Genomic DNA, 21305 nt, shown 5'->3' on the forward strand with positions numbered 1-21305 from the left:
TTAAGTTCACTGTAAATTTGAAAGGAAGGTACAGACATCTCCTGTATATTCAGTATCCCTATACACACACAGCCTCCCCCCGACTCTCACTATCCCCTACCAGATTGGGGCATTTGTTGCACTTGATGAATCTCTCTTGACCTTTAGAATCGCCCAAAGGCTGCAGTTTGCATTAAGGCCTTGCTCTTGGTGTTGTGCGTTCTGTGGGTTTGGACAAATGGATAATGCCACATACCCACTGTTATAGCAGCATATAGAGTGTTTTCACTACCCTCTCCTCCCTGCTCTCCACTCTGTCCTCTTCCTCTCCCCCCAGTTCCTAACAAGTGCTGATCTTTATACTGTCACCATGGTTTCCCTTTCTGCAGACTGTCTTACAGTTGAAAGCATGCTATATGTAGCTCTATCAGATTGCCTTCCTTCACTTGGCAGAATATGTGGTTAAGTTTTCTCCAAATCTTTTTTCGTTTCTGTTTTCTTTGTTTTGTTTTGGTTTTTGCAATACTAGGGTTTGAACTCAGAGCCTTGCACTTGCTAGACAGGCACCATACCACTCAAGCCACTCCGCCAGCCCCATTTGTTTTTTCTTGTGGTGCTGGATCAAACCTAGGACCTTGGACATGCTTAAGCACCTGCTGTACCACTGAACTATACCCTAGCCCTTTCCACATCTTTTCCTGGTGTGATAACCCACTTCTCTTCAGTGGTGCATAATATTCCCTTGTCTAGATGCACGGCAGTGTAGCCATTCACCTCCTGGTACGCACTGGTTGCTTCTGTGTTTGAGCAGTCATGAACAAAGCCGCTACAAACACCCATGGTTTGGTTTTGGTGTGAGCATTAGTTTTCAGTGTTTGAGTAAATGTCAAGATGCAGGATTGTGTATGATGGTAAGAGTATGTTTAGTTTTTTAAAGAAACTTCCAAACTGTCTTCACTGTGGCTGTATCATTTTGGATTTCCATCAGCAATGAGTAAATTTTTATTGCTCCAATCCTTGCCGACATTTGTGTTCTCAGTACTAAGAATTCTGCTCCTTCTAATAAGCATGTAATGGTGTCTTGCTGTTCAGCTTTGCACTTCCCCGAGGACACACGATGTGCAGCACCTTCTGGTCATGCTTATTTGCCACCTGTCATATCAACTTTGGTGGTTTGTGTTAGGCCTGAGGTCCATTTATTAATCATCATTTATTAATGAGACTTAAGAGTTCTTTGGTTTTGGGTAACTGTCCTTTGTATGTATGTCACATATGTCTATGTTTTCTATCTTTTGCTGAGCACGAGTTTTTAATTTTTACTGAAGTCCTGTTGATCAGTTCTTTCTGCCATAGATCATAACTTTGTGGCGTATCTAATAAGTTGTCACTAAACCCATGTTAAATCAGTTTCCTTCCATGTTCTCTTAGGTGTGTATAGTTTCCCATTTTACATTTAGGTCTGTGACTCATTTTGAGTATTTTTGTAAAGTGTCTAGGGTTTGTGTCAGCTCACATGTTTATGTACAGTTATTCCAGCACCATTTGTTGAAAAGTATCTTTTCTCTATTGTATTGTTTTTATTTCTTTTTTCAGAACTTAGTTGACTATGTGGGTCTGTTTCTGGGCTCACAATTCTGTTCCACTGACCTGTTGTCTATTCATTTACTAATAGCACTTTCTTAATTGCTATAGTTTTTAAGTAAGTCTTTTTTTTTTTTTTTTTTTTTTTTTGGTCAGCACTGAGGTTTCAACTCAGGGCCTCACACTGGCCAAGCAGGCACTCTTACCACTTGAGCTGCTCCACCTGCCCTTAAGTAAGTCTTGCTGTCTGGACGTCTTGGTTGGTTGTCTCAGTGCTCCAACTTTGCACTGTTCCTTCCATATTATATTGGCTCTTCTGGATCTTCTGCTTCTCTAGATAAACTTTAGAATTAATTGTCAAAATCCACTTTATAACATTCTGGGTTTTGACTGCATTGAATCCGTAAAGTTGAGGATAACATACATCCTGACTACTATTGCTCTTTCAATCCATAAACATGGAGCACACTTCCTCTTACTTAGCTCTTTGAGTTCTTTTCATCTAGGTGATGTGCATACTTCATTAGGCTTATACCTCAGAATTTCATTTTTAAAGGGGCTAACATAAGTGATTATGATTCTATCGGGCTGCCTTTCTCTCCCATTTTGCAGGCAGCATTTTCCCCCAACCTCACTTCTACTAATGTGTGAGAGGAGTTGTTGATACCCATTAGGATGGCGTGGTGACTTCCAGGCTCTTTACAGATGAATTAGAAACTGAAACCTCTTGTGGAAGGTTTTTAACTGCAAAGTCTGTTTCATTCAGAAGAATAGTGCTGCTGAGGCTGTCTTTTCCACCTTGGGCAGATTTTGGTACTGCAGTTTTTAATGAGATGATTTCTCATTTACTTTTAAATTTCAGTATGTAAAGTTGTTGTTCCTAGTGTTTGCTTTACATCTTTTGTTAAATGTCTTCAAGGCCTGTAGTTCTAGCTCATCCTTCCTTTTTCTCATTTTTTGGTCTTCTCTTTTTTGGTCAGTCTCATTAGAGATTTGTCAATTTTATTAATCTTTTCAAAGAATTGGCTTCAGGTTTGATTGATTTCCTGTTTTCTATTATAGTTGCTTCTGTCCTTAGTCTTACCTTTTTCCCTTCTGTTAACTTTGAGGTATGTCTCATTTTGCTGTTGAGTTGTATGAGTCCCTTGTATAGGCTCAATATTAATCTGTTCTCAGATTATGTTGATTTTGATCCATTATTTTCTATTGTGTAAATTGCCTTTTTTACTTTCTTTATAGTGTCCTTTGGTGCACCAAAGTCACATGAACGAAGTTTCTAATCTACCATCGTCATGATTGTCAACGTACTTAAATGTTTTTTTTTAAATAGGGAAATTTTTTTTTCTAGTTTTGAAGTGGTGAAGCAATATAGTTATATTTGGAAATTAATTAAAACCTTTTAAAAATTCCTTTGGTTTTACTTATCAAGAAGTTGTATTTCACCAAGTGGCATACTAATGCTTCTTAGTTTACAGATGATAAAGATAGGAAGATTTACTTGTCAGCAAAAGGATGCATCACTGTATTTTGCTAATAGATCTCAAGCATTCTTGAAAACAAAACTATATCCAGCTGGCTGTAATTAGGGTTGGATTGTTTCATGCATGGGAAACACTGCCGTTTCTTTTGTTCCTGGGATCCACAGCTCTCTCATTCCTCTGCTCATCTCCTGCAACTTAAAAGCACTCATCTACTTGTCATAAAAACGTTCAAATGAGCACAAACAAGCCTATGATGTGGTTGTTACCACTGCTATTAACTGCTTTATTCGGAAATTTGGAAGTGTATTGAGAATGGTTCCAAAACCTTAAGATCGCCTGGAGAATCGTCTTTGTCAAGTGCCCTGAAGCAAAAGTGCAGAAAAGAGCTGGAGGTATGGTGAAATGTGACAGGAACAGTGTAAATCCCATAGTCACCAGTCAGCTTGAAACATTTGGTAATGACTGTCAGCTTCTATAATTTGGAGTTAAATTTTCATCATTGTAAAATTTTACCATATGGAGGCAAATTCTGTTTTATTTGAGCTCTCTTTTAATGCCATGTTTCTATCTGTTCACTTATAAATGTTTTTAGAAGAGCTCACATTTATTAAACACTTGCTCTGGTTGTCTGATGCCAGTTCTCTTCTTACACTGTCTCCAGTCTTCACTACAGCCTTTAAACCCAGTGCAGCTGAAGAAACTAAGCCTCCCCAAAACTAAGAAAACTAACAACCTAAGGCTCTCGCCTAAAGACCCAGAGCTTAGGAAGTGGTGATTTTAACTCAAATTTGTCTGATCCCCAAACCTACAGTTTTTCTACTATACTAGTGTTCCTCACTTTAGTCCAATTAAAATAGGATTTCTGAAATTAGACTGTGATGTTTCAGCAGTTGCTCAGATTAATAATGAGCATCTAGTGTTAGAAGCCACTGGATAAATGCCCTGTGCTTACTGGTAGGAGAAACACATTTTCTTTTAGAAGTATGTGCAGTATTATCCATTTATCTCTGCCAAAACATATCTGATTGAAACTTCCAATACAACATGGCGCAGTGAGAACATACTGCAGCCTCCCTTTCCTAAAAATAACCGTCCACTCCTCCTCCAAAGAATATGTAGTATTAAAGAAACTGTGGTGGGAAACAAAAAGCAAAATGGGCCAAAAAAAAATATGAAGAACCAGAAAAGGGCATTGAAATGCAGATAAGAACGATAATCTAAAATAAGCATAGTAGTGGAATACTATGACAGCTCTAAGTGACTAAAGGATGCTTCACGTTCAGCCTGCTGCACAAGCAGGCATGGGACCCCATCTCTCTTGCCTCTGTTTCCCCCCTGCAAAGGCAGGCAGAATACTATCTATCTGTGTTTACCACCCAGTGGCACAGTTTGCCCCCACCTCCCAATGCTGCTCTAATTACATACTCCAGCTGTAGACTATAAGATCGCGCTAAAGTCTGATGAACTCACAACCTGGGATCACAAAATATTTGAAAAAAATTCATTTCACGGAGGTCACCAAGCTTTACATGCAGATGGAAGAACTAGCAGCCAAGTGATCAGGATTAGTCAAGAAAGCAAAGCAGGACTTGAGAATAAATGTAATTACTGTCCTCAAAGACACACAAGATGACACTGCATCCACTTAGGAAGAAAACTTTAGAGCTTTTTGCAATGAAGTTCAAAAGGAAGAATAGAGAATTAGGAAGAAAACGGGTTAGTTGAGAGACATTGAGGATGAGATAGAAAGATTGCTGATCCTATAGCGTTGATGTCATACTTCTCATTAATAATACTAGATGCAGCAAGACCAATGGAAGAGCATGTTCAAAAGTCTTGAGGAAAATAATTTTGAACCTAGAGTTTAATATCTGCCCAAATGGCAAAACTGACATTGTTCGGTGACACAAAGATGCATGGTAAACATAATTAATAGAAGAAAAGATGCAAATTTTTTCTGCAAAACCATGAGGAAAAAAGAAAAATGGAACTCACAAAACTGTCAGTCTAACATAGCGCAGGAAAAGGAAATTAAGAAACTACAAAAAAGCATGAGAAACAGAAGCACACTGTAACAGTATAAGCAAGAAAGTTCAGAAAAAATGAACCAGGCAAATAATAACAAAAGGTATTAGGCTTAACCATAACATTCAAGGCAAACACTGAATTTTTTTTAAAAATGAAGAGGTATTTCATTATTTTCTTTTTGGGGGCGGTACTGGCGTCGTTATTTTCTTGATAGATTTTTTTATCAGTATGAGTTCTTTTTGTAACAGCTTTAACAAAGAAAATAAAGCTAGTAGCAATGAAAAAAAATCTAATAAAACCTACAATTATGGTGGAAGATTTTAACACATATCTTTCATAAAGGAACAGAACAGAGAGAAAAAAAAGTGTATATTATATATCCTATGTAGTAGCTCTTGAGTACATGTAACACATATGCTTGAATTGAGCAACTAGTAAGTGATTTAACAGACATTTCAAACATAGATTCACAGATTTTATCAGATTTTAAGACACAAAGAACATATAAACAAATGCTGAAAGAAACAATTATGTAAGTCATTTTCAAAGACTCTAAAAGGTAAAACTAGAGATGTAAAAAACAAAGCAAAGACCTTGGCATGGTGATACACACATATAATCCCATGGTCTGGGGTCAGCCCAGGAAGAAGTGCAAGACCCTATCTGAAAACAAACTAAACACAAAAGGATTGGAGGTGTGGCTCAAGTAGTAGAAGTTTTGCCTAGCGCAAGGTCCTGAGTTCAATGCCTAGTACCACCCCCTTAAAAAAAACTTCTAAGTTCTAGGAATAAGATAAGGTAAAAAGGGACTTTACAAAGAAATCTTAGAATGATGCCAGTAGCTCTGCATATGGAGACCTGTGGTTGTAAAAATTTACTCAAAGGAGGCTAACGGAGTGGCTCAAGTGGTAAGAGCGCCTGCCAAGCAAGTGTGAGGCCCTGGGTTCAAACCCTAGTGCCACTAAATAAATAAATTAAATTTACTCAAAGGAAACTCACATTTTAATTCATTTCTTAGACTATTAGAGAACTTTAAAATGTTAATCATCTCATAAACATTTTATTTAACCTTAACAGAAATATTTTAGGATTAATAATTTCTTCTGATGAGCTGAGCATGGTGGCATACATTTGTAATCCCAGAACTCAGTAGACTAAGGCAGGGGGAACATGAGTCCAAAGCCAGCCTGGGCTAGCTAGCAAGACACTGTCTCAAAAAAAAAATTATTTTTTCTAGATGAGGAATCACTTTTCTAAAAGTAATTCATATCCTCAATGTTACTTGTTTCTTCTTAACTCATGTTAAAACTTAATCTATTATTTTAAAAATTGTATTCATAGCATAATCTCATTTAAAAATATTTTCTGTAATCTCAGTAACTGCAATCCTGTTCATTCACCCACTCATCTCCATATGTGCTCAGGTGTGTGGAATGACACTCATTGTTAACACTTCTCTTTTCTTTCAGGGGAATGTAATGGTGGTTGGTGTATTACTTTTACTATTTTACACTCTTTTAAGGTGGGGTTTCACTATTTTGCCAAGACTGGCCATAAACCCTTGGGTGGAAGTGATCCTTCTGCCAAAACCTCCCGCCTAGCTGAGGTTACAGGCCTGTACCACCATAGCTACTTCATGATTCTATGCATGACTTAGATCTTCATTTCATGAAATCAGATTATGTGTTTAAATAAAATAAGTGAGTTAACAGTTGCATTCAAGATTCAAAGTGGAATGATAAAATAATTCAATCAAAATAAAGGACCAAATTAATAATGACAAGTTGAAATCCAGTGGCAATATTGACTTATAAAGTTGAGAAATCTTGGCAAGTCTCAAAAAGGAAATATACTAATCAGTTGTAAGAACTTACAAAAGTAGCCACCAGTGGCTCATACCTTTAAGCCTAGCTACTTGGGGGGCAGAAATCAGGAGGATTGAGGTTCGAGGCCAACCCAGGCAAATAGTTTGAGAGACCCTATCTTAAAAAATACCCAACACAAAAAAAATAACTGGCAGAGTGGCTTAAGTAGTAAAGTACCTGCTAGCAGGCATGTGGCCCTGAGTTCAAACCACAGTACGTCAAAAAAAAAAAAATTTTTAAGGAAGCATAACTAAAATTATAGATTATAAGAGCTCACATACAAGGTTATACTAATAATGTAAGCGCCTGGAAAAAGTGGGTAATTTACAGAAAAATAAGATTTATGAAGATTCTTAAAAGGAAAGCTAAAACCCTGAGTTAACTAGTAATTATGAGAAAAAACTGGAGAACTTTAAAATTCTGTCCCTAAAATAGCCTAGGTTTTTATTTATTTATTTATTTATTTATTTATTATGTATTTCTTTTTGTCAACTTTTTTTTTCTGTTTATTCATATGTGCATACAATATTTGGGTCATTTCTCCCTTCTACCCTTCCCCACCTTCCCTTTCTTCCCCAGCTCCACCCCCCCGCCCCCCCCCATCTGCCCCCTCACTTCCAGGCAGAAACTGTTCTGCTCTTATCTCTAATTTTGTTGAAGAGAGAATATAAACAATAATAAGAAGGACAAAGCATTTTTGCTAGTTGAGATAAGGATAGCTATACGGGGAGATTCCTAGCATTGCTTCCATGTACATATGTGTTACCTTCTAAGTTGATTCTTCTCGAACTGACCTTTTATCTAGTTCCTGATCCCCTTCTCCTATTAGCCTCTGTCGCTGTAAAGTTTCTGCATTAGTTCCTTTGCATTGAGGACGTCAAATGCTATCTTGTTTTTTGGGTTTCTTACCTATCCTCATACCTCCCTGTGTGCTCTCACCTTATCATGTGACCAAAGTCCAATCACCTTGCTGTATTTGCCCTTGATCTAAAGTCCGCATATGAGGGAAAACATACGTTTATTGGTCTTCTGAACCTAGCTAACCTCGCTCAGGATGATGTTCTCCAGTTCCATCCATTTACTTGCGAATGACAGGATTTCATTCTTCATGGCTGAGTAAAATTCCATTGTGTACAGATACCACATTTATTCAGTCCATTCGTCAGTAGTGGGGCATCTCGGCTGTTTCTATAACTTGGCTATTGTGAATAGTGCTGCAATAAACATGGGTGTGCAGGTGCCTCTGGAATGACCTGTGTCATGAACGCTTCACAAATTTGCATGTCATCCTTGTGCAGGGCTATGCTAATCTTCTCTCTGTTGTTCCAATTTTAGTGTATGTGCTGCCGAAACAAGCACTAGCCTAGGTTTTATAGGTGAGTTCTGGGCAACTTTTAAAGAAAGCTTATTTAACCTTGCATACTGTGTAAGAAAGATAGTAACCTACCCTCCAGGTTATGTGGTGTTAAGGTAACAATAGTGCCTAAACCAGGAAAGGGCACATGGTAAAAAAAAAAAGAGAAGAAAATTAAACTACAAGCCCTTTTCACTCAACAATTATGAAGTGTAAGCAAATTGAATTTGCAATGTGTTACATCGAATTTATCCCAGGAATAAAAAGGTGACTTTCAGCATTGCAGAATGTACTTGTGTAATTTACTTTTTTAGTTATTAAAGAAGAAAACTATATAATCATCTCAATAATGCCCCAGAAGCTTTCAATAAAATGTGGCAGTTTTCACATAGAAAAAAGCAACACAATCAATAAAGCAGAGTAAACAGTAAATGTGATTTTAAGATCAATATTTAAAGAATGAACTAGCCAATAAATGATGTGCACTTAGAAAAACGTGTGACATCTCTCACACCATTTACAAAAATGCATTCTAAAGTTGGTAAAAATCCACATAAAAACACTTTGTAAATGTTAGAAGGAAGTATCTATGACCGTGAGGTAGAGAAGCGTCCTTAAGTGAGATACCAGGTCCCAAAATGATGAAAAATAAAAGATTAATAAGTTTAGCTACATCAAAATTAAAACTTGCTTATGGCAAGATACCTTAGTTAAATATGTAAGTGCCAGATAAAACAAAGAAAGCATTTGTATCTATAAGAAGAAGAGAGAAGGAAGGCAGGAAGAAATAGGAAGGTGGGGAAAAAATATGAGGAGGGATTCTCAGAACAGAAAGTAACCAGTGAGTTTTGAAAGATGCTAATGCTGGCGATGTAGCCTAGTGGTCACGCTCTTACCTGCAACGTGCAAGGGTTCAAGCCCCCGCATCACACGTATACACACAAAGCCTAATCTTGCTAATAGGGAACTAGAAGTTTTAGAGACAATAAAATTTGTTCTATTTATAAATAAGTGAATTCAGAAAAAAAGACAATAAAATTGTTTTAATATGCCAGATTGGCAGAATTTGGGAGGGGGTGAGGGGAATGAGACTGGAGTTTAAACTTGAGCCTTTATGCTTACAAAGCAGGTGCCCTGCTGCTTGAGCCACACCTCCAGTCCACTTTTCTCTGATTATTTTGGAGATGGGGTTTCTCGAACTATTTGCCCAGGTGGCCTTGGACTACCATTCTCCTGATCTCAGCTTCCCAAGGAGCTAGGATTACAGGTGTGAGCCACTGGTGCCAACAGAAATGTTTTAAGTTGATAGACCCAGCAACAGCAAGTGCACTGCAGACATGGATACTCTCTTATTACATGTCAGACTGTAAAGTTTTACACTTTGACAGCATTTTTGTACCCTGTAGAGTTTATCAAGCACTCTCAGATACATCTGTATGTAATTTGAGTCTAGTAGTTTTTTTTTTCTTATTTTGCCTATGAGGCTTAGAACTCGAGAACAGATGACAGGGTTGGAACTTCTCCTCAGGTCTCCTAATGTCAGTGTACTTCACGATTGTTGCTAGTCGAAGGAACACCGTGAACTAAAACTTAAAGACAGTTATACATGTCATATTTGGGAAACGGTTAAGTAGTTGAAGGGAATACGCTGAGAGATGAGACTGAAAAGATAAGTTGAGTTAAATCATGGAGGATTATTAGTACCCTAACAAGGGGATTAGGACTTTTTCTGTGCGTTTCGAGGATCCATTAAATGCTTCTGAACCATGACTGGTAACAATGTGAAGAGTGCTTTAGCAGGAGAGAGATTTGAAGGGTCTGAAGGAAGACCAGTTAGATGGCTGAGGCAGTTGTTTAAATAAGAAACTGAGGGCTTGAAGTAGTCTGTGGATGTGGGGTTGTCAAAGAGAAGACAAGGCTAAAAGGCAAAGAGGCATAGAAATGGAGTTGACCTCACACAGAACTTGGCATCAAGCACATAAAAGCTTGACCTGATCTCAGCTTGGCATGATTAGATTTGAGATAAATAGCAGAAGTAAAGTAGCAAGATTTAACTGGTGTACTAGATGGAGTAGAGAGAACTGACAGAAAAAAAAACAATTAAAAAATGACTGCTATTTTTTGGACAAGTGGGTGAATGGTGGGAGGACTTTGCACATAAGAGACTAGAGTCCAGAAATTCTTTTGTGACTTCATTATATGTGAGATGTCTCTTAGATGACAAGTAGAAATGTCAACAAGGTAGTTGCATAAAGGAGGCCAGAGTTTAAAAGAGCAATATAGAAAAGCAATAAAATTTGAGAGTGATAAATATTTGATGGTGTCCAAGTCATGGGTCTCGGTAAAATCACAAGGACAGAGAATGGAAAAACTGGAGTGGAGGTAGGGGTACTAAGGAGTGTTCTTGATCTTGAACATTGAGAGAACTAGTATTGAAGGACCCAGTGATGTTGAAGAAAACCAAGAGTAGGTTGCTCCAAAAGCTGGAAAAGTAAGTATCCCAGGAAGGATGGACTGGTTTTGGTAACCTTAACAGTTTCAGTGAACAGATTGGAATGAATCCCTAATGGAGTGCGTTGGGGAGAAAATGGATGAAGAGAAATGAGAACAAGGGAGAAGTTGTGGTTTCTTAAGGTGAATGAGATTATGGCACCCTCATATGTCAGTGGCAGTTAACCTGGACTGCAGACTTCGATGATACCGAAGAGTGGTATTGCAGGAACTGTCCTTGAGAAGTCAAAAGTGAATAGATCCTGGCCACAAATAGAACATGGGTTAGTTAGCGTTCCATCACTATGACATAATACCTGAGATAAACAACTTAAAAGAGGACAGATTTACTTTGGGTTGAGATTTCAGTCCATGGTCAGCTGGCTCCTTTGCTTTTGAGCCTGAGGTGAGGCAGTACATAGTGGAGTAATGCTGTTCACCTCATGGTGGCTGGCATGCAGAGAGAGCAGGGGTGGGGCCAGAATACCAATACTCTGCTCAAGGGCACATCCCCAGTGACATAACTTCCTTCAACTAGGCCTCACCTCCTAAAGGTCCCACCACCTCCCACTATACGGGCTGGTGACCTAGCTTTTGACTCTTGACCTTTGGGAGATATTCAAGATCCAAATCATGCCAGGTTGTCTTTAAAGAGGAACAATGAACATTTCTTCCATTGTAAAACTAGAGAAAACAAAGTATGTGAGAGTAGATTCCATTAGGTCAGTAGAATTTGGAGGAAAATGATAAAATTCCTCTGGTTGGGTCTGTTTTCCCACTGGAGTATAAGGCAAAGTTATCAGTAGTAAGTTCCCTGGCGGGGGAGAGATGTTGGGAGATTTGAGGAGACAAGAAAATTTGTGAAGTAGTTATCACAAAATTCCTTGTATGCATTTCATAGAAGAAATTGCCTGGATTCTGTGTATGACGGTAAAAAGTCCCCATTTGAGATTTGAAATTGATAATAAATTTTAAATGAGCACAGTATGTGCTGTTGTTTGGTTTTTTTCCTGGCACTGTTTTCTCAGAAAGGGCCTAGAGTAAGCCAGTGGTTGGGTTGACACCTCACAAGTAGAGAGAGGGAAGGAGGGGTAAGAGGGTGAATGGGAACAGAGGGAAGGAGGGGTAAGAGGGTGAATGGTAAGGAAGGAAGAATACTGATTAAATGATGGGGCGATGATTTTATGTCTTGGTGAAATCCAAGAATTACTGGAGAAAAGATTTGTGTGCTAAGCAAGCAGCTTGGGCGAAGCTGATTCCTGTGGGCTGTGGACCACTCTTGACACATGGAATGTAGCTTTGGGTCATTATGGTAATATTTGAGCAAATACCTGTTTTTGTTTAAATTTCATATATGTCTGTTTAAGCACAGGCAGAAGTGTTTGAAAGAAAAAGAATTTGTATGAGTGTGTAGGAAGATCTGACTGCCAAGACTTGTAGTGAATATATTATTGGTCAGAGGAAATGAATATAATAATTGTGCTATTATAAGTTTAGCTTTTAAAATATTAAATGAACAGGTATCGTATTATATGCACATGCATTATAATTTTTCATGCAATTATTGCTCAAATATTTACCCATTTACTTCTGACATTTTTGAATCTATATATGTATTTTAATTTGAATACTTTATGCATATATGAAAGTGATACTCTAAAAACTTTTTGCTACAAGAAAAACTCTGATTTTTCAGTTTAATTTGGGTAGTTTATCACAATAAAGATGTCATCTTTAATTCCCTAAGACATACCTGATTATGCACTTACAGCTTGTTCTCAATTGAACTTTGTTTTAATTTTAGCAGCTTCTCTTTGCTTGAGAAGCCATTATAGTTTCTTATATTAAATTAAATTTATGCCTGTCTTGGAAGACTTGTTAAAAACTAGACTGAGCAGGCTGAAGCACAAAGATTTGCTGTTATTGAAACGTACTTAAATGTAGTTTTTTACAGTTTATTTCTGAGCTTCTGAAACATCCTGTAGTGCCTACTAACAATTTTTCAACCACTGAATTTTGAATTTCAACCATTGAATTTAATTGAGGAAGGTTAGCATGTTTCCCCAAACCTATTCTCTTTTATAGTCGATCTTTCTGTAGCTCTTTTGTAATGAATTTGATAGGGGGCTTTTTTTTTTCTAAGAACCTTATTATTTCATTGTAGACTTGCTATTTTTATTATATGGCTTTGGACAGATATATTGGGTCTTGGGTTTATTGTAGGCATCATTGATGCTTTCTCTGAGTTTAAGTTAACTGCCAAATGTTAATGACTGACCCTGGGCTGGGCTTACAGGGAATGAAAGCAAAGCACAAGACCAAGTCCTAGATCTTATTCTAATCTTGCTTTTCATTTCATACTGGTACTGCATGCTTAAGCCAAATTATCTTCTTGCTATTTTATACCTTTGTTTCACACTTTGTTTCTGTCTTTTCTATGTTGTTTCTTTTCTACCTTCTTTCCAGTTCTGAGTAATCTTTTCTCAGTAGGAGAAAATGCTGTCACCTGCATGCATGTCTCCAGACACCTTTTTCCCCAAATAAGGACCTTCTAATGGCACCTATAATGTTTTACCCTGTTGTAAATATGGATGTAGTATGTTTTATACTTGATATTAGCTCCTGGAGAGGAGCATCTAGCTTTAATAGTCCTTGTATACCCCAAGCTTTAATTGGCATATTGTAGTCACAAAATAATACTTGTTGAATAGGAGATCAGAAACAGCTAGAGAAAAGGAATGTGTGACAAAAATGGCCAAGACTCAGAAAACTGATGTGGCAAAGTAATCAATGTTGAGTTACTGGAGAGAATAAGCCTCGTTCTGAGTAAACCAATCAGAATGGAGAATACACTTTACCTTTAAAGCTTTCTTTGAATGGGTAAGTATTAGACGAGATTTGACTTTCTTTCCGTTTTTCCCTCTGGTTAAAGTTACACCTTCCTTTATTCTATGAATGAGATAGTTTTTCACATAGTGAATGTATTCGAAACAAAATCATGTTTAATCCAGAAAATCCTTCTCTGTGTTCTGAGAGTAAGGATGTCTCTAGGCACATTGCGAAAGATATTAAAATGTTCGTGTATTCTGCCCAGTGTTCCTTTTCAGTTCAGGAGAAAGGATCTAAGGGAGGTGTGTCTCCTTGAACCGCTGGGGATTGTTTTCTTTACCAGAGCTTTGGCAGCTGATCTCTGCTGAGTACTGCAGAGTCTCTCCAAATGGTTTTCTGAGGAAAGGCCTGCTTTAGAATGAGGAAGTAGGTTCTGAAGTGCTATGGGAGTGAGAATCCCTGGAGTAGCCTGATAACAAAAGACAGCTTTCTGGAGCCAACATAACCTGGGTCAATAGAGAAGCCTCCTCTGGCCGACCCACCCAGTCTCCTAGAGGAGAGCACAGCTGGCTTCGACTGTCAAACCTTAAAGGCCTAAAACCAGGCCAACTTAGCCTGCAGTATTTAGAGCCTTCACTACTTTTAGGGGCCCACAAGTATGTTTTAACGTCTTTTAAAATCAGAAGAGTGGTAGAGCATTTGCCTAGCGTGTGCAAGGCCCTACAAAAATAAACAAAATCAGAAGAAAAATAACTTCTAGTGTTAACAAAATATTTTGATGTATGGTATTATTAACATTTGTCCTGAATCAAAGCAATCAGAAAATGTGATTTTTAAATTTTTTCTGCAAGAAAGGCCAAAAAAGACAAAAGGGTCAGGAGCCCCCAAATGTAATAATGGGGTCTTGCCTGAGACCTACTCAGCCTTTCAGGGTTAGTGCTAGACTGTGGAAGAGCAAGTTCCAGGCAGATGTGTGCTATTTTAATCCATGTCCTCCCTCTCAGGTCACACTTTGTGAAAGGAAGTTATGTGTCCAAAGCTCTGGACACATCCAGGCCAAAGCAGATTTTACTTAACATGACTTTGCGTTCACTTAGTCTGTGGTACCCAGTATAGACACAGAACAGGCCTGGTACCCACCCGATAAGAAGTACAGGATCAGAAGTGCTGCAAGAGGAGTGTGGTACTGAAATGAACTGGTAAAAGATGAGAGGTAGTAAGATGCCCTGTGTGCTCCAGGTGTCCAGTATACATTTATGGAATGAATAGTGATGTGAATACAACAATTCCTTATTTTTGTCAAAAGAAACACTATGTACTGAAACAGTATTAAACTATGGAATTTTCCTTAATCTCTGCAGAAAAGATATAAAACAGTTTGGAGATGGTTGTCTCTGTTGAAATCTCATTTTTATATATTATAAGATCCTGAACACTAAGCCTGTACCTCTTTAAATTGTTACTTTCTATTTATTTGACTCTTGTCTATAATTATTGTATTGGAGCGGTATTTCTCTTCTGCCTGTAAATTGTCTATTTTTCAGATTATCTGTGAAACACATCAATCCCTATTTGATGTTCCCTCTGTAGTCGGTGTGCTTCTGTATCACTTTTATTGCTTCAACCTTCTTACATGCTTAGGGATTTCATACTGATAGAAAATGGGAAAATTTAATAATTGCCTGCAAAATATGTAGTGAAAAAGAAATTTGCTGAAAGACATTTCCAGTCACATGCCGCAAAACGAGATTTCTGTCAATGACAGGTTGTTTATAAGGTGACAGTCCCATACCTGTAAGATTATAGTGCCCAGTGATGTCCTAGCTGTCTTAGTTTACATTAGTACGCTGTGATGTTTGCACAAGAAAATCACCTAACAACACATTTCTCAAAACAGCCATGTCGTTAAACCATGCATGACTGTTTTACAAAATGACAAAAGAAATTACATCTAGATTGTCCTGCTGTTCTTTTTCCAACCCAGTAATAAGTATACATTCTCCTTTTAGTGTACATTAGCAACACTTAAACTGTTTCCACACACACACACACACTCCCACCCCCCCCCCCCCCGCCCTGCTCTTTTGTGCTGTTGGAGATCAAGCTCAGGGCCTATACATGATAGGCAAATGCTCTACCACTGAGCTACAACCCCGGCCCTCTTAAGGTGCTGTTTAAAAATAAAGACATTCCAACTCCATCTCAGACCTGCTGGCTTAGGATCTGTGGGGATGTAACCTATGTTTCTCTATTTTGAAAAAGATCCCAGATGATTGTGACAAGCACTAAAGGTTGAAAACTACTATACTGTAGTAAAATAGAAAAAGACAAACTGGAAGGAGATATTAGTCCAGAGTTCAGAATTGCTACGATCTAGGTATATGATCGAGACCTGGGGTGAGTCAAGGTCAAGACACTTATTTTCTCTGAATTTCAGTTTCCTTGTCTATAAAATGGGAATGGTAGCCAGGCGCCAGTGGCTCACGCCTATAATCCTAGCTACTTAGGAGGCAGAGATCAGGAGGATCACGGTTCAAAGCCAGCCTGGGCAAGTAGTTCACTAGACGTTATCTAAAAAAAACCCATCACACAAAAAAAGGGCTGGTGGAGTGGCTTAAGGTGTAGGCCCTGAGTTCAAACCCCAGTACCAAAAAAAGAAAAAAGAAATGTTAACACAGAATAATGAAAATAAGTTTTAATGGGAAAAGAAAGGGAACATTGCATGGAAATACTCTAACAAGAAAGTCTCAACATTTGTAAATAGTGCTTAGTCTTAAGTAACAAACACATACCTCATCCATACTGTTTGGGCTGCACCTAATACAAAAAAAATCAGAAGAGGAGCAGAACACAGAGATAAATATGGATTTGGAGCCAGCCAGCAAAAAAAAAAAAAAAAAAGTGGGAATGGTAATTTTTATAAAGTAGTGGGGAGAGGTCGAAGGAGAGAGATGAAAAAGCACTTGGCATAGAGTAAGTGGAAGGTGTTGTTACTCTAGTAGCATGAAGTTACCCTAAGTTTTCATCTTGACCTGTGAAAAGTGAGGTGTTTCTTACAATATACTTTTTCTCCATCCAAAAGAATATGTATGAGCACTTCCTCAAGGTATCTTTTAATTAGACCAGTTTATTTTGGGCTTTTGTCCAGGTTTACATATGGACAACTCAGAAAATAGTGGCAGAAAAAGTAGGTGGCCTCTTGGTCCTCCTTCCCTAGCATCCTGTAGAGTAGCTAATTCTTTTTGGAACCAATTTCAATGTTGTCCTTTGTCTTATTTTAAGATCAGGTACATAGATGTATCATTGAACTTGGAGCAAAAACTTCCTAGTTGCAAAACCATAGAACAATGTGCTTTTGTCAGTGAAAGAAGATACGAATGCCCAGTTCTTTGTAGTGGCAACTCCATCATCGTCTGCTTACATGGCCAATGTCTGTGGATTTGTAAATGATAATGTTTCAGATTTCTTTTTAAACATCTCAGATCAAAGACAGGTTTTGTTTTGTTTTGCTTTAGTTGAAATATCTTCAGAATATGTAACTAGTAATGTTATGAAAAACCACAAGAGAATGAGAAGAGAGCTACTGTTCTGTTTCCTGTTAATGGTCTTTCCTGCCTGTCTGTATAACCTTACCCACATATCCTTTTAATTTTCAGTTGCTGTGAACTTGACAGAATTAAAAAAGAAAGCATTGATCTTTTTTTTTTCTTAGTTAAGGATTGGTTAAATACTTAAAACATAATGCTAAACATAAGTATTTAATTTGCATGAACTTTGCTTAGCATTTATAAGGCAGTAGCTGGCTGCATTCTCTCATGAAATGGACCATTGCAATGTCTTCTCACTGTACTTTCTGTACTTTGTTGGCTTCATCATAGATAGAATACAGTGAGTATTGAATTTAAACATTGCAAATGTCAACAATTACATGGTATCATGGTTGATGTAACCCTTGGTGGTCATATGTGTATATATAAATTTTATTCACACACGCCAAGCATCCTTAATACAGAACTCCAAAATCTGAAATGTACCAAAATCTAAGAGAGAACTTATATAATGGCGCAAGTGGGCAATTCTATACGTTGGAACTTTGTTTCATGTGTAAAATTATTCAAAATATATACATTTTGAAGGTATACAGTTATCTTCAAGCTATGGGTAGAGGTATATATACGATATAAATGAATTTCGTATTTAAATTTGGGTCCCATCCTCAAGTTTTCTCACAACGTATTTGAAAATATTGCAGAATCAAAAAAGTCTGAAATCTGAGACACTTCTGGTCTCAATTATTCCAGATAAGGGATATTCACATGCATATATAAACATATTTTTGAAAGCCTCTGCTCAAGTTGCACAATTGCATAATTCTCTGCTAGAACACCTTCTAGGAAAATTTAATGCCACAACTATTTTTAAGCAGATCCTACAGCAGGTGAAGTTATAAATAGTTGAAAATAATTTTAATCACCTAAACTTCAGAGATCTTTTGACTCCAACCAGTTGGGATCTTGGCATTATGATTTTCCTGTACAGGCATTCTAGTATAACACCAGTCAGTGAATTATATTCAATGTCAACTACCTGTAGGCTCTGTGAACATACAGAAGTAATGCACAGTCTTAGAGAATACTGTATTTAGGGAAATAATCTGGAGACACTTTCAATGCAGTTGCAAGGTAGCAGTCACATATATTAACAGGGGCAACATAGTGTGAAGTTTGAGAGCTTAACCTCTGGTATCAGATTGCCTGGCCTCCTCTAACTGAGATTCCTCAAAGTACTTCTGTTTCTCTTATCTGTAAATGTAAATAATTATTGATTTCGAATTGTGGAGAATTTTGCAACCCAGAAACTAAGAAATTTGGGTTTTATATGAGGAAAAACAGGAACCATTGTAAATTTTTGAACAGGTAAATTGAGGAACATTATTTTAGCAACTACACATGGATGGAGTGGGAGGACCTAGAGGCAAAGACACCAGTGGGAGACTGTCAGAATAATCAGATGTGAAGGTGCACCCATGGAAGTGGAAAGAGATGGGCAACACCAAAAATACCACCGTGGGGAAAAACATCATCCAGGTTTTATTGGATGTTTTTAAACACCCTTCTCCCTACAGAGGGCATAATTCAGCAAAATCTTAGAAAATGCTGGTATAGCAGCACAGTGGAAATCTCCTATAAATGCTGGCAGAAATTATAAACTCTGGGGACTCCAGCTGGTAATGTGTGCATTTACTTACAGCTTCCTTTCCCCCTTTGTGCACTAGCGCACAACAGGAAATACTGGCTTATCCCTGTCAGAAGTATCTCTGCAGGACAGCTTACTGAACTGAATGCCTGTGTTAGAACTAATTGACCCTTCTAAAACAACAGCTCACTCAAATTAGGCAGACTTTACCCATCTGGTAAGTCAAAGACAAATAAAGGTCAGCAGTCATGTTGGCAGAAAAAAGAAATCACAGAAAGAAGGCACCAGCAGACAAAAGAACAATGTACTAGTAAAAATATTCAATTAAGAAAATTTTCTATAATTTGAACATTGAATTATATGACTAACTCTTTTTCTGAATTATGTTAGCTAGGTGAACCAGTCTTTTCTCAATGCTTTCTGTAGCAGAATTAAAAACTAAACTTAGGGCTGGGGGTTTGGCGCTGACCTAACAAGTGCAAGATCTTGAGTTCAAACCGTAGTACTGCCAAAAAAGTTCACAAAGCTATGTTGTAGAGAAAGTCTGGAGTTACAACCCATGTACTTTCAGTCTGTTGGTCTCACTTTGTTTTTCTTTGTTAGAGTCTTAGGTAGGAAAAAAAAAAAAGCAATGTTGTTTCAGCATTTTGAGAATTTTAGACTCTGATATTTTAAATTATTAGTGATTTAGCAAGAAAATGACAAAAATTGGTATGAGAAAAGGTTCTTAAGATATGTCCAGAGTGATGGATTTTGACTCAAAGTCCCTCTTCTTTGTGGTTCAAAATGAGTATTTGATCAACCTAACAAATGTAAATAAGTAAAACAGACCAGGAAACCTCTCAAACTTAGCTATTATTTTCCCTTTCAGATTAACTCACTGTCATCTTGTCAGTTTTACCTATCTTGATGGAGCTACTGATTTCAGTGAGGAGAGGACTGTGTCAATAATTTTCTTTGTTTATATGCTAGGACAGTAGTAACGTCAATTACTTAATTGGTTTAAGTAAGTATTCTCTACAGTCAAATGTGTTACCACTTCCTACTTGTTTGACTAGCAGCTCACTGGGTAAAAGAAATAAGTTATTTTACAAGATTTAGATTACTTGCTATGACAGTTAAATCATAAGGAAAAATTTGAATTTGGGTGAAGACAATTCTTGCTTAAACGTGTGCTTTATCCCCACAAACCTGTCTTGGCCCTGATCATTCAGAGTAAAACTGGTAAGGCATGTGCTGTTTTTCTGTTGATACTGGGATGGGGAAGCTAAGGATGAGGTAGTGAAGAGTATGAGATGAAGCCAAGTTCTTTCTAGGTTGGACTGGAAGAATGAAGTAATGCTTTGAAGTTTGTTGAAAAAAGTATTCATAGCAGACAGAGTGCTTAGCATGGACAGGGTCCTGTGCTCAATCTCCAGCACAAAAAAAATCATAATAATAATAAATTCATTGCTTTCATGTGCATACAAAAACAGACTGGTTCAGTAGCTGTGGAGTGGGGCCAGCTTGACACTGCAGTTGTAGCAAGCTTCCAAGATTACCAGTGCTGCTAGTAAGTGACTTTGAGTAGAAGTCTATAAATAGTTGTTCTTGTTACTATAACACCTGTCTCCTTACTCTGTATTTGACTGTTTGCCTGTAGGGTTAGCTTTCTGTGCCCTTTCATTTGCTACTCAGACTGTTTCATACTGCTGTTCTTTCCAGGACAAAGAAAATTGCCTCTGGAAGACACGCCCCTTTTTAGTGAGAACTTCATTCTTAGTGTAAAAGCTATCGTGATGTGCCCCAGAGGAGCCTTCCATTGAGCCTTTTATTGCTTCTCCTTGCAAGAAAATTGAATCACTGAGACCAGTTGATGACTAGAGATTTTCCTATTTAATTAGGGAGCATGGGCTTTAAAGTAGGACCTGGACTATGTGACCTTGAGCTAGTTACTTAATTTCATTGACCTTCAATTTCTTAGACCTTCAGTCTGTAAAATGAAAACAAAACAAAAACTCTCTAGTCTGTTAAATAGCAAGGTCATTGGAATAATTAATTGATTAGCAACAACGTGTGTTAAATACCTGGTATAATATGTGTTATATACCTATAGTATAGTAGACATTTTAACAGTTAATATTTAAGGTTCCTTGCCGTTGAACAGAATGAAATATTAAAAACAAAATTTCCCTTTTTTTCCCTTTTTTGCAGTACTAGGGTTTGAACTCAGGGCTTCACACTTGACAGTCAAGCGCTGTACCACATGAGCCACTAAAAACACGATTTTCTTAATGTCAGGAGGCATTTCATTAGCAATGTTGCTAACAGAGAAAAATTTGTGAATTGATTTGTGAAAGAAAATTAAAGGTTAAGATTGTGTTTTTATTTATTTTGTTTCTGCTTTACTTCATGTTTAAACATTTAATTTGATTACTTTGGAAGACTTGGAGTCAAATCATCTTTCTGAATGTCCAGTAGAATCCTTGTGATTCAGAAGAAATTACATTTTAGATTCCCAAC

General features: G+C 37.5%; 1 protein-coding gene and 1 non-coding gene across 8 annotated transcripts in view; one reads left to right on the forward strand and one right to left on the reverse strand.

Moving 5' to 3' along the window:
• The window catches only part of Peak1 (pseudopodium enriched atypical kinase 1), a 249793-nt gene that overhangs the window by 131292 nt on the left and 97196 nt on the right, over window positions 1-21305 (forward strand). The gene's annotated exons all lie outside the window — the stretch shown is intronic.
• LOC141419375 (U6 spliceosomal RNA) lies at window positions 8188-8293 on the reverse strand. The gene has a single exon (XR_012444150.1). It is a non-coding gene; the product is annotated as a U6 spliceosomal RNA (small nuclear RNA).

The sequence above is a fragment of the Castor canadensis genome, chromosome 19 (genome assembly GCF_047511655.1).
Source record: "Castor canadensis chromosome 19, mCasCan1.hap1v2, whole genome shotgun sequence".
Classification (NCBI taxonomy): Eukaryota; Metazoa; Chordata; class Mammalia; order Rodentia; family Castoridae; genus Castor; species Castor canadensis.